The following is a 12,395-nucleotide window of genomic DNA, read 5'->3' as shown; positions in this document are numbered from 1 at the left end:
TTTCAAATTGAGAGAAAACCATTGTGCATAACATTCCCCATTAATGAGGATGCTTACCATCAAGTTCAATTAAAACACTTAAGTTCAATTAAACTACATCACAGTAGTGTAGTAGTTAGAGCAACTCTTTACAGCTGTAGTGATCACCGATCTGGATTATATTCTCTCCACTCTCTGTAAGGAGTATGTAAAGTACATTCTCCCCCTGACCACCTGGGTTTCCTACAGGTGCTCCAAGTTTTCTCCCACATTCCAAAGACGCATGGGCTAGGCTGCCACGTTGGCATTGGAAGCATGGCGGCACTTTTGAGCTTGTTGGTTGTCGATGCAAATAATGCATTTGTTTTGATATTGATATATTTTGTACACTTGACAAATAAAGCTAATCTTTTCCTTTAAAATAAAGAAAAGCCTACCTTATTTGATACCAACAATTCTTCCCTGGAGTCGTAAAATATAATGGTAGAAATCTCATGAAAAAAATGAAGCATTCGCAGTAGTCTTAAAACTGCAAATAAAGAGGAAGATACCTAATATGGACTGGAAAGTATCCAGTTTACTTTTAGTTTTAAAAGAAATGCTTCCCACAAATTTTGTGCTTCATTTTAAATAACAGACTGAAAGGATTTTGTTCTTTCCATCGAATAACGTGGCACAGGCCCAGAGCACGGCTCTCCCCCACTCTTTCCTGCCATTACAGAAGGTGTACGAGAGGTACTGTGCAGGTGCTTTACAATCTGGCAATGTGTTAAATTAGCATCGTTCAGGAATCATTTTAAGTGACTGGAGATCCTCAGTTAAAATCACACAGTTGTCACAAGGACATTGCAAGCGGCACAATCCATCGTTAACTTCGTGCATCCTAACCATTTGTCCTCTTTTAGTTACATCTGACCATATTCTCTGAGTAGCTAACTCCCTTATGAATCAGCTAAATTCCCGTGAGTGACTTATCGGAGCCGTGCATACTGCACTAGGTGGCAGTCTATGCCATACTGTTAACTTTCATCCACGAACAAAGTTACAGGGATGAAAACCAGACTGAAGGGTTTTGTGAGAGACTGGATTTCACCACTCTTTAAAAAAAATAAACGGTAAGTTGGAATACTTCCCACTACGTGAGCCCCATGGAACTTCACACTGTATAAAGCAAAAGTTTAATATCATCCTACTTGTCATATTATAAGAAAACAGCCTAAGGTTATTTATTAAGAAAATATAAAAGTCTTGGTGGAGGACACCCATGCTTTAAATAAAACGTATCGAGTAGCTCCAAAAAATATGCCCAGCACCAATCTGGTATGTAAGAAAATGTACCACTTAATCTAATCACCATGAAATTGTCAATCACGAAACAAATGTACGTTTAAAGAGGAGTAATATCTTGGAAAACATCTAGCCTGTCAACTTAAAACGAAAGATGCTTCCAATTGTTTCAGACATTTCATGAGTGTTTGCATGGAGCTATACTCCTCTGAGATTATTACCAACTCTCGAATTCTACAAGACTAGCTTGAATCAATTTAACTTCTCAGGTTTTGGATCAAGATGGATGTTGTCTTAATGTCCGCCCTCTCCTTCCTTGGAGGAAACTCGAGAGGCCGTTTAAGGAGAGCAGGAAAGTTGTGGGCCTGGAGAATTTCCCAGTTACAGCCATTTCTAGTCTGTGGTAGTTAAAGCATTAATGATAAATCTCGAGTATGTGATAGCTATTGCTAAATAGTTCCAGCCATGAAAGGGACCAACATCTCTAATTATTGACACAGTAGTTAATATCCTTTACCGTCTATTTACTAATATCAATCTCAAAAATTTTGGCTACAAAAATACAAACATCTCCTCAAGAAGGTGTTGGTCCAATGCATTTTTTAAACATACACAGTATGTAAAGGTATTTAGGCACCAGTGGTGATATGCTGGTGATATTAAACCTAATTCTGATTTTCCTGCCTTCTCCCTGTAACATATGATGATTTATTATCAACTTATGAGTTAAATATTCAATTACCTGGCCTCCTCAGCTGTGGCAAAGAATTCCACAGATTCACCACCCTCTGGCTAAAGAAATTCCTCCTCACCTCTGTTCTAAAGGGACATCCTTTTATTCTGAAGCTCCACCTTCTGGTCCTGGATTCCTCCGCTATTGGAAACATCCTTTCCATTTAACTCCATCTAGGTTCCCCTCATTCTTCCAAACTCCAGCAAGCTGTTGAGTCTGTGGGAAAGAAGGCAAATACAATGTTGGCATTTATTTCAAGGGGAATAGAATATGAAAGCAGGGAGATAATGCTGAGGCCACACTTGGAGTATTGTCAACAGTTTTGAGCCCCATATCTCAGAAAGGATCATTGGAGAGAGTCCAGAGCAGATTCATGAAGATGATTTCAAGAATGAAGGGGTTAACATATGAGGAGAATTTGGTAGCTTTGGGCCTGTACTCACTGCAATTTAGAAGAATGCGGGGGTGGGGGGGGGATCTCATTGAAACCTACTGAATGTTGAAAGGACTAGATAGGGTGAATGTGGAGACAATGTTTCCTATTGAATTGACTTTATTTCTTACACCCTTCACATACATGAGGAGTAAAATTCTTTATGTTACATCTCTGTATAAACATGCAATGTGCGATCATAGTAATTGTTAATATATAGAACAGTAGAATACACTCAAATCAGTGTGAGTTAATCAGTCGGATGGCCTGGTGGAAGAAGCTGTCCCGGAGCCTGTTGGTCCTGGCTTTTATGCTGCAGTTCCATTTCCCGGATGGTATCAGCTAGAATAGATTGCGGTTGGAGTGACTCGGGTCCCAATGGTCCTTCGGGCCCTTTTCTCACATCTGTCTTTGTAAATGTCCTGAACCATGGGAAGTTCACAACTACAGATGCGCTGGGCTGTCCGCACCACTCTCTGCAGAGTCCTGTGATTAAGTGGGGTACAGTTCCCATACCAGGCAGTGATGAAGCCAGTCAGGATGCTCTCAATTGTGCCCCTGTAGAAAGTTCTTAGGATTTGGGGGCCCATACCAAACTTCCTCAACCATCTGAGATGAAAGAGGTGCTGTTGTGCCTTTTTCACCACACAGCTGGTGTGTACAGACCACGTGAGGTCCTCAGTGATGTGGATGCCGAGGAACTTAAAGTTGTTTACCCTCTCAACCCCAGATCCGTTGATGTCAATAAAGGTTAGCCTGCCTCCATTCCCCCTGTAGTCCACAACCAGCTCCTTTGTTTTTGCGACATTGAGGGAGAGGTTGTTTTCTCGACACCGCTGTGTCACAGAGATGACTTCTTCCCTGTAGGCCACCTCGTTATTGTGGATGGCGCCAGAGAGTAAAGGAGGGTACTTAGTAAACAGTCCTGAGGGGCTCCTGTGTTGACAGTCAGAGGGGTGGAGGTGGGGGAGCCCACTCTTACCACCTGCTGGCAATCTGACAGGAAGTCCAGGATCCAGCTGCACAAGGCAAGGTCAAGGCCATGGCCTCTGGGCTTCCTGTCAAGTCTGGATGGAATTATGGTGTTGAATGCTGAACTGTAGTCCAAGAGCATCATTCTCACATAAGCATCCTTATTCTCCAGATATGCAAGGACAGTATGTAGAGCAGTGGCTATTGCGTCGTCTGTCAATTGGTTGTGTTGGTAGGCGAACCGTAGGGGGTCCAGTGTGAGTGGTAGCATACTGCAAATGTAATCCTTGACCGGCCTCTCAAAGCATTTGCTTATTATTGAGGTGGGGGTACTCAGAACTAGAGGGCACAGCCTCAAAATTGAGGGGCGACCTTTTAAAACAGACGTAGGGAGGATTTTTTTTAGCCAAAGTAGTGAATCTGTGGAAGGCTCTGCCACAGACTGTGGTGGAGGCCAGGTCCATGGGTATATTTAAGGTAGAAGTTGATAGTTTCCTGACTGGTCAGAGCTTTAAAGGATATGGCAAGAAGGCATGTGTATGGAGTTAAGTGGAAGCTGGGATCAGCCATGATGGAATGGCGGAGCAGACTCGATGGGCTGAATAGTCTATTTCTGCTCCTATATCTTATGGTTTTATGGTCTAATCCCAGAGCCACCAAGTGCTGCTCATAAGTTAACCCTTTCATTCCCAGGATAATTCTCATGAACCTCCTCTGGACCCTCTCCAAGGCAAGCACCTATTTTCTTAAATAAGGGGCCGAAAACTACTCACAATAGTCCACATGCGGTATGGCCAATGTCCTATAAAACCTTAGCATTACATTCTTGCTTTTATAATCCTAATCCTCTCGAAATGAATGCAAAATTATATCCATCATCACATGTGATAGGCTAGTAAGGTCAATATCTGTTGCAGAATCTATCACTGAGTTTATAAGATATAGCCACATATTTCAAAAGAAATAGTTCCAGGTAGCCAATGTGGTTTTCAAAAAAAGGGCAATCATGCTTGGCAGAACTTTGAGAATCAATTGGTAGAGTGGGAAGATGCAGTTGATGTACGTTGCATATGAATTTTAGCCTGAAACAATATAGAAAACAAGAAACAGATAATTTAGAAAATCCTGTGTGGGACAAGATCGCACACAGGAAACATTTAAAAGATCAGTGATTGTTGGAAGTATGGAAGCTAGGAGCAATTTTATTTGCAAATGAGAAAACAAAGAGTAGGAACTAAGATCGTTTTTTTTTCAGTGTGCTGAGAAGTAGAGGGAAGTGTTAATCAAGAATCCTGTCTGTGATATCATCTGTTCACCAGACAGAGCAAGGATCAGCCTGAAGGGAGTGAGGTCCAAAATTAATGATGATGTGAGGATATCAAAGCAACAGAAGCCCAAAGATAGCTGATTGGAGATGTATGTTAAGAGAATAGGTGAAAAAGTGCCAGGAAGTGAAGTTATAAATTTCATCAAACAAAAGCCATCATTATGATTGAATTTGTAATTGGTTTCTTGTTGTCATGTGTACTGACATATAGTGAAAAACTTAGCTTTGAATGCCATTGATTAATATTACTTCAAGACATTAGTACATCGAGGTTGTACAAGGGATAAGATGTCATGATGTGCACTGGCGATAACCTGAACCCAAATGCGAAGGAAAGACAGACTCCAATGTAGAGACGACAACCCAGAGTTTATTCATAAAAATTCCAACAGAACATCAGTGCCCTGGCCAAGCGATAGCTCGAGACAAAACATTCTCAAAACCTTGACCTCGCAATTAGCGCTAATCGGGCGTCCGTTTAAATAATACGAGTAACGTGGAATCCCTGAGCCTATCAAAATAAACTTAGCAAGCTTAAACAGAAAGCTTGGAGACCACATTACAAAGAGGGAGTCACTCGCAAGGATTGACAATTAATGATTACGCTTATGAGTGTATAGATAAGGTAAATGCAAGCTGTTTTTTTCCCACTGAGGTTAGTGCGACTACAACCAGAGGTCATGGCTTAAGGGTGAAAGGTGAGAAGTTTAAGGGCAACACGAGGGGAAACTTCTTCACTTACAGGGTCGTGAGCAATGTTCTCTCTAATTTTTAGTAGTCAGTGTGCGCAAAGATCTTATGTTGTGCAAATTTCTTCCTGTGACAAAAGTGTGTGCACGCTGAATGCACACATAGGACAGTTTGCGTAGGTTTACAAAATATTTGACATAAAACTGCACAGAATAACAGCAAAATAACATACATATTTAAGTCACACACAAAAAAAGGGCTGGTGAACGCAGCAGGCTAGGCAGTGTCTCTAGGAAGAGGTACAGTCGATGTTTCAGGGCGAGAGCCTTCGACAGGACTAACTGAAAGAAGAGTTAGTAAGAGATTTGAAAGTGGGAGGGGGAGATCTGAAATGATAGGAGAAGACAGGAGGGGGAGAGATGGAGCCAGGAGCTGGACAGTTGATTGGCAAAAGGGATACGAGGCTGGAGAAGGGAGAGGATCATGGGATGGGAGGCCTAGGGAGAAAGAAAGGGGTGGGAAGCCCAGAGGATGGGCAGGGAGTTATAGTGAGAGGGACAGAGGGAGAAAAAAGAGAAAAAAAGGGGAAAGAAAAAAAATCATAACAAATAAATAAATAAATAAATAAAGAATTGGCAAATAATAAATAAATAAATAAATAAATAGATAAGGGATGGGGTACGAAGGGGAGGAGGGGCATTAACGGAAGTTAGAGAAGTCAATGTTCATGCCATCAGGTTGGAGATATTTAATTTTTATCATACATAAGTCACTCAGTTATTTTTTTCTCTCTCTTGTCTTTGGCATTTATCCATTCTTTGTAAACTCTACTTCGACTAATAGAAATTCCATTGATAGCTTTTGTTTCTCATTAACACATCCAAATGACAATCACCTAAACAGTTTCTCAGCTTATTTTTGATTTGATCCATTAGGCTAAAACCTCACTCACAGTCCGCACTAGACGCAAGAAAGGTTCCCCCAACGTCCATCAACTGTGCAAGGCCGCAAAACTGTTCATTTAGAAGTACAAATGCTACCATTTGAGCCAAGTTGGAAATCGGTTTGGATTTAATTTTTTCTTGCACGGAAAATTTGAAATCATTGAACTGTCTAACTATTACAATATTTTCAGCTAGAAAATCATGATATTTTAGACATAAGGCATTAACTTGTTCATCACCAAATGTGAAGTCACAATCTGCAATTGCAGAGAAATCAAAAGTTGACCATTCTTGTACCTCAACTTTCACCTCCTCTGGGTTTGATCATTTTCACTCTCGCTCATCTGCGCTCAACCGTAACATGCGTAGCACTCCTGTAACGGGTAATGACGGGTTCTGTTGCCTGAGCTTTTGTACACCATCCAAATGCGATTTACTTGCCAAATGATGCTTCAGAAAATCAAGTTTCCAAATATCATCCCACTTCTTTCCACTAGCAAATTCTCCAGCAACTTTCGCATCACGACAATACAAACAGATAACTCCAGTTTCCGAATCATACATAAATATTTCTTGTAGCTGAATGTTCATGACCTCATGAGCTTTTAGTGTAACAGTTTCTACTACTTTGTTAAGCCATTCAACTTTAAACAAATTTGCAGTTCATTTGTGCTTCACGCCCTTCGCTTCTTTTGAATTCGACATAGTGAATTAATATTTTTTCCAATAGAAACTTAGTAAGCTATCTACAGGATTTGAAACAGATCTTTGTAAACCTTACGATATGAACACTGTCCACCAAACATGGCTGCCGCCGTGATGCAGCTGTACAATCCGGAACAGGATAGGTGAGGTGATATAAATTAGTGACGTACATTGTGGTATTTGAAAAATCGACTAATTAGTTAACAGAAACAGTTAACTAAAAGATTATTTTCAATAAGTATAATTATTAACTACTACATTATTTTAGGTAACTAACCTTTTGTGCGCACATTAATTTCCTCTGTGCGCTGGTTGAAAAACGTGTGTGCGCGTGCACAACTTAGAGGGAACTATGGTCGTGAGAGTGTGGAATGAGCTGCCAGTACAAGTGGTCCATGCAAACACAATTTCAACGTTTGAGAAGTTTGGATTGATACATGGATAGTAAGGATATGGAGGTCTATGGTCCCAGTGCAGGTCCTTGGGAGTAGGCAGTTAAAATAGTTTACAGCATGAACTAACTGGGCCGAAGAGCTGTGCTGTAATTTTCTATGATTCTATGACTCTATTATGACTCTCATTAAACAACAATTAACCAATTCAGTTGCCCTAAAAGCCTCAGAGCCCAATGCTTTCCAGCAGCCCACACAGACCCGAACATCTCATTACAAAAACATTAACAGAATGTTGAACATGGTGTCAATGAGAAAATGCAATTCTGGGAGATAAGTTGCAAGGGTCATGCAAACTAGATTGTGAGGTCAGAAGTTCATCTTTATCATACCAGAGGTCCCTTCACAGTTCTAATAACAACAGATAGAAAGCAATCCTTGAGCTTGGTGGTGTAGTACCTGCTTTCAAGCTTTTGTATTTCCTGTCTGTTCGAAGGGGGAAGAAGAAAGAATACTCAGAGTGGGAGATGTTTTTGATTACACTTTTTGCTTTCCCAAGGCAGCAAGAAGTATAGAGTCTGTGGAGAGGAAGCTGGTGTTTGTGGTATACAGAGCAGTGTCTCCAACTCTGCAATTTATTGTGGTGCTGGGGAGAGCAGCTGCCATATCTAGCTGCGATGCACCCAGACAGGATGCTTCCTGTCAAAGTTGGTGAAAGTCATCAGGGACATAGAAACATAGAAAAACATACAGCACAATACAGGCCCTTCGGCCCACAAAGTTGTGCCGAAAATGTCCCTAACTTAGAAGTACCTAGGCTTTACCCATAGCCCTCTATTTTTCTAAGCTCCGTGTAGCCATCCAGGAGTCTCTTAAAAGACCCTATCATATCCACCTCCACCAACGCCGCCAGCAGCCCATTCCACACACTCACCACTCTCTGCGTAAAAAAACTTACCCCTGCTTCCAAGCACCTTAAAACTATGCCCTCTCATGCTAGCCATTTCAGCCCTGGGGAAAAGCCTCTGACTATCCACACGATCAATGCCTCTCATCATCTTATACACCTCTATCAGGTCACCTGTCATCCTCTATCATTCCAGAGAGAAAAGGCTCAGTTCACTCAACCTATTCTCATAAGGCAGGCTCCCCAGTCCAGGCAACATCCTTGTAAATCTCCTCTGCACCCTTTTGTGCACAGGACATGTCAAACTTCCTTAGCCTGCTGAGGAGTAGAGGTGCTGGTATGTTTTCGGCCATAGTGCGTACATGATTGCACGAGACAAGCTATTGCTGATACTTACATCTTCGAAACTGAAGCTCTCAGCCATCTCCAACTCAGCACCATTGATCCATACAAGGCCATGTATTTTGTCTAGCTTCTTGAAGTGGCAAGTGTTGAAGGCTTCAGGATTACAGTTGCACATAACTTCAGTGGCTTTATTCTTGTGTTTATTTATTACGTCTTACTTAATGAAGAAAATCTAGAAGTGTAAGAAATAGTAGCAAGAAGAGTTCCATTGTTTCTTGAGCCTGTCAGCCATTCAAAAAATTATTCTGATCTAATTTTAACCTCAGCACCACTTTCCTGATCTCTTCTCATAGCTCTTGCTTTCCTCATAATTAGATCTCTGTCAATCTTTATCATTGCCACTGGCTGTACAGTTTCCTGAGACAGAAAATACTGAAGATTCACAAGAAAGTGAAGTTTCCCTTCATCTTCCATTTGAAATTGACTACCTATTATTAGGAAATTATGCTTCTAGTTCTAGATACCATACCAAGTGAAACATTCCCTCAGCATTCACCCTTCTAAACTCCCTCTCAATCTTATATGTTTTGATGAGATCTCCTCGCAGTCTTCTCTACTACACTGAGTATAGATCTACCCCACTCACTCTTTCTTCAGAAACCAATTCCTTCATGTCAGGGTTCAGTCCAGTGTACTTCATCTGGGATGTCCCCAGTGTTAGTACATCCTTCAATAAATATGGAGAGAAAATCTGTAGTGCAAGACCAGTCTCACTGGTGCTCTATAAAGCTGTGTTGGATCCTGGTGATTTTGTAATACAAAGGTTCTCCTGAAGTTAAGCGTGAGGCATAAAATTTGCTTGTTATGACTGTATATTAAGTGTTATAAGAGTGATGAAGGAACAAAGAAAGGGAAAAAAGCAAAAAAGTTAGCATCATCCTATACTAAAACTAGTTCAACCTAGACAAATAAGTCATTCCAGTGATAAGAATAACCTAAGAAATAGCCAATTTCAGAGGCGTGACACCCGCTACCGACAGAGAAGCATTATGGCTAGCAGAACACTTTACAGCATCAGCGATTGGAACCCAATTACACCACTGTCTGCAAGGAGTTTGCACAGTCTTCCCATGACCATGTATCCTTCCTCCGGCCACTCCAGTTCCCTCCAACATTCCAAAGATGTAGGGGTTAGTAGGCCATGGACATACTGTATTGGTGCTGAAAGTGTAGAGGCACTTGCGGGCTGTCCCAGCATATATTCAGACTATGTTATTCCTAAAATTACTCCTAGACTGTGCTGATCATTGACGTAAATGGCACAGTTCAATGTATTTTTCGATGTTCGGATGTACAAATAAAGCTATACTTTATGTTTTATCTACTGCAGAGAAATTTCCAGAAAAATACAGCCAGCTACTGTATATCACAATTTCTGAAAAATTCATTGAATGATTACATGTATATAGTTGATTATAAAATATACAAGCAAGCATAGGAAAAGATAAGCTATGAGAAAAATAGCAATTTTTCATTCTAACCCAACAGCTGCATCAAAGGTCATAGAGCCACAGAATGCTACAGGACAGAGACAGGACCTTTGGCCCATCTAATCCATGCTGAACTATTTATCTGCTTAGTCCCATCAGCTGCACCTGGACCGTAGGCTTTCATTCCCTTCCCATCCACGTACCTATACAAATTTCTCTTAAATGTTGAAATCAAACCCACATCCAACGTTTCCACTGGCAGTTCATTCCACACTCTGTCCACTCTCTGACTGAAGAAATTCCCTCTCATGTTCCCATTAAACATTTCACCTTTCACTCTTAACTCAAGACCATTAGTTTTAGTATTTCCCAACCTCAGTAGAAAAAGCCTGCTTGCATTTACCCTATCTATACCCCTCTTAATTTTGTATACCTCTATTAAATCCTCCCTCATTCTCTTACACTCTAGGGAATAAAGTCCTAACGTTCTTAACCTTTCTCTATAACAAAAAACCCCGACAGCATCCTTGTGAATTTTCTCTGCACTCTTTCAATCTGATTGACGTCTATCCATAAGACAAAGGAGCAGAAGTCGGACATTCGGCCCATCGAGTCTGCTCCGCCATTTTATCATGAGCGGATCCATTCTCCCATTTAGTCCCTCTCCCCCAAAGATTTCCTCGAAGGTTTCCAGCAGATTTGTTAGGCAATATTTTCTCTTAAGGAAACCATACTGATGTTAGCCTATTTTATCATGGGCCTCCAAGTAACTCGAAACCTCATCCATAACAATAGACTCCAACATCTTCCCAACCACTGAGGCTTATGATTTCCTTTCTTCTGCTTCTCTCTTCTTGAAGAGTGGAGTGACATTTGCAACTTTCCAGTCCTCTGGAACCATGCGAGAATCTATTAATTCTTGAAAGAGCATTACTAATGCCTCCACAATCTTTTCAGCAACTTATTTCAGAACCCTGGGTGTAGACCATCTGGTCCAGGTGACCTGTCTACCTTCAGGCCTTTCAGTTTCTCAAGCAGCTTCTCTGTAGCAAAAGCAACAATACTCACTTTTGCCCACGACACTCCTGAGCTTTTGGCATACTGCTAATGTCTTCCACAGTGAAGACTGATTCAAAAATACTTTTTCAGAAAAAAGGTATCACCTATCCCACAGGTAGGTGACCAGAACTGCACACAGTATTCAAAATTTGGCCCACACCAATGTCATACCCAACTTCAGCATATCATCCCAACTCCTGTCCTCAATACTTTGATTTATGAAGGCCTAGGGTCCTACAGTAGTGCAGCATTTAGCTCTTCACTATTACAGCTCAGGACGTTAGATTTCAGTTTTCAATTCCTGAGCCCTCTGTAAGAAAAGTTGTACATTTTTATTGTGTGTGCGTGTGTTTCCTCTGGGTGTTCCAGCTTCCTCTTACAGAACAAAGACGTATGGGTTTGTAGGTTAATTGGTCATTGTAAATTTCCCTATGATTAGGCCAGGGTTAAATTGGTGGGTTGCTGGGTGGGGCGTCTTGTTGGATTGCAAGGGCCTGTTCCTTGTTGTGTCTGTAAGTAAACAAAATGTAAGATTTCTTTATGAGCCTATCTACCTGTGATGTCACATTCAAGTCTTCTCCTTTTAAGTTTGATAACTTGTGCAACAAAGGCCATCATTGCATTAACCTTCCAGGTTACTTTCTTTGCCTGTAAGCTAATGTTTTGTGTTTCATGTATTAACACTTGCAGGTCTTTTTGCACCAGGCCATTTGATTTGATTTTATTTATTTAGAGATACAGTACAGAACAGGTCCTTCCTGCCCAACGAGCCGCACTTTGCAGTCGGAGAGAGAGAGCTTCACACAGGTCGGGGAGGGAGAGCGTCTCGCAGGGCTCGGTGTATTGGAATATTGCGTATGACTGCGAGGCCAGTTTTCTGTTCTGGGTGTCAGATGTGGGATGTCCAGGAGACTTCCAGCCTCCCTGATGGCCACATCTGCGCCAGGTGCATCGAGCTGCAGCTCCTTAGAGACCGAGTTAGGGAACTGGAGCTGCAGCTCGATGGCCTTCGGCTTGTTAGGGAGAGTGAGGAGGTGATAGACAGGAGCTATAGGCAGGTAGTCACCCCAGGGCCACAGGAGGCAGATAAGTGGGTGACCACCAGGAAAGGGAAGGGAAGGCATCAGGTAGT

This window comes from Mobula birostris, chromosome 6, assembly GCF_030028105.1.
Source record: "Mobula birostris isolate sMobBir1 chromosome 6, sMobBir1.hap1, whole genome shotgun sequence".
NCBI lineage: Eukaryota > Metazoa > Chordata > Chondrichthyes > Myliobatiformes > Myliobatidae > Mobula > Mobula birostris.
Note: the sequence above shows the minus strand (reverse complement) of the source record.